At 47.0% G+C, this 1,974-nt stretch overlaps 1 long non-coding RNA gene across 1 annotated transcript; it reads left to right on the top strand.

Annotated features, from left to right (window-relative positions):
- The first annotated feature begins 876 nt into the window (after window positions 1–876).
- Window positions 877–1,676, top strand: LOC131818931 (uncharacterized). The gene is made up of 2 exons (XR_009348979.1): window positions 877–1,004; window positions 1,142–1,676. It is a non-coding gene; the product is annotated as an uncharacterized LOC131818931 (long non-coding RNA).
- The last annotated feature ends 298 nt before the right edge of the window (window positions 1,677–1,974 follow it).

The following is a 1,974-nucleotide window of genomic DNA, read 5'->3' on the forward strand; positions in this document are numbered from 1 at the left end:
TATTTTTTGCAAGTATCTTTAATGTCTGGCTAAATAAAAGGCAATAGGATTCTCACATCTGCTTCTGCGTCGGGTCGGGTGCGATATCACATAAAGTCTCTAGAAAACTCCACAGCAGCCTCCTGAGAGAAAGAGAGTGAAAAAGGCCTCCTAGACTCCCTAAAGGGGTTTTGGGGATTCCCAGACGTTCCCCAGAATGGCCACTGTAGATCTTAGAGTTGGTAGGAATATAGGCCAGGTTCTGGGAAACGTAAATTATTTTTTCTTCTTGAATGTAAACAATCTCTCGCTTGGCTGTTGTTCTCTTAAGTCTCTCGCTTCATCACTCTCTCCAGTGCCTCATCAAATTCATTTTCCGCGGCTATCAGCATCTTAAAATAATGCATTAACAGTTATTGAACAGTTTCTCCATGCCAGGTCCTAGTCTAAACACTCTACACTCATTATTTCCTTTCATCTTTACACCGCTCTGTGAGATAATAGAAAATATTTCTATATTGGTCTCTGTCCCCAGTTTCTGGCACAGAACTCGTAAAACCATTGTAATTCCTAAGTGATAAGAGCACCAGGAGCATCTTTTGTTCTAATCCTGGTCTTTGACCCCCGTTCCTAAAGCCCTTGGAATGTCCTGGGTGATAGCAGCGCCTTTGTTCTAGCGAGGCGACTCTGGCCAGGACCCTGGGTGGGAGCTGGCCCCCAGAAAGACCCCGCCACGACTAGACGCTGGGAATTTTCAGCCCCAGCCCGCATTCTCCAGAGAAGGGCTGGAAATGGAATTAATGATTAATTGTGCCTACGTGATGAAGTTTTCATAAAAATCCCCAAAGCGTGGAGTTCCAGGAGCTTCCAGATGGGTGAACACAGTCCCCTGGAGACCCCGGTCTCCGCACTCCTTCCCACATGCCTTGCCCTGCGCCTCTCCTCCGCCTGGAAGTTCACCCGTGTCCTTCATCGTATCCTCTAACGCGCTGATGAGAAAACAAGGCACGGGGACGTGTAGTCAGGTAAGAAACCAGGAATCCAACCCAGACTTCCTGCTTCCAACTGTTTGATCTTTCTAAATAGTAAGGAGCCCATGTCAAGCCCAAATTTAACTTTGAAGCAAAATTTCTCATTTTATGCCTTCGATGTGTGTTTTTAGTTTTTGGAAATTCAGCTCAGAAGATTACATATCTCCGGGGAGCCCTACAATTTGAAGTTTTCTGTGTGTCTGTGTACGCATCGGGAGTTCCTCTGGAGTTTGCTTCAGACAGCTTTGAGTCTTTGAAAGAATGTTGTTCTGGGGCAATCCTGGTCTCAAACACATACCCTTTGAGTTGTGTTTGTTTGTATGTGTCACCATTGTTGTCTTACCTATTTGTAGTGGTTTGAAGAGTGTCACCCAAAAATTCATGTCATGGAACCTCAGGAAAAGACCTTATTTGGAAATAGGGTCTTTGCAGCCGTGATCGTATAGTGGTTAGTACTCTGCGTTGTGGAAATAGGGTCTTTGCAGATGTTATTACGATAAGGCTTGAAATGAGATCACACTGGTTTAGGGCAAGCCCTCACCCCCGTCAGAATGTCCTTATAAGAGACAGAAAAAAAAAAAAAAAAAGAAAACTAAAGTGACACAGGAAAGAAGGTCGTGGGAAGACAGAGGCCGACACTGGAGCTGGTGGCGGCAAGCCAAGAAACACCAGGAGCCACCAGAACTTGGAAGAGACAAGGAAGATTTCTCTCCCGGGGACCTTGGAAGGGGTGCCCTGCGGACACCTGGATTTCAGACTTCTGGGCTCCAGAAATGTGAGAGAAAGGAATTTCTGTTGTGGTAATTTGATACAGCAGCCCTAGGGCCCTACTACAGCATCCGGCAAGACCTCTCCCAAATCTCTCTCCTCTCCTCCTCTCCATGGTCTTCCCTCCTCATCCAACATGGAGGCGGTCCTCCCTCCTCTGAACCCCCAGCGCACCTGTGGTCTGCCCCGCTGCCGA

This window comes from Mustela lutreola, chromosome 1 (assembly GCF_030435805.1).
Source record: "Mustela lutreola isolate mMusLut2 chromosome 1, mMusLut2.pri, whole genome shotgun sequence".
NCBI lineage: Eukaryota > Metazoa > Chordata > Mammalia > Carnivora > Mustelidae > Mustela > Mustela lutreola.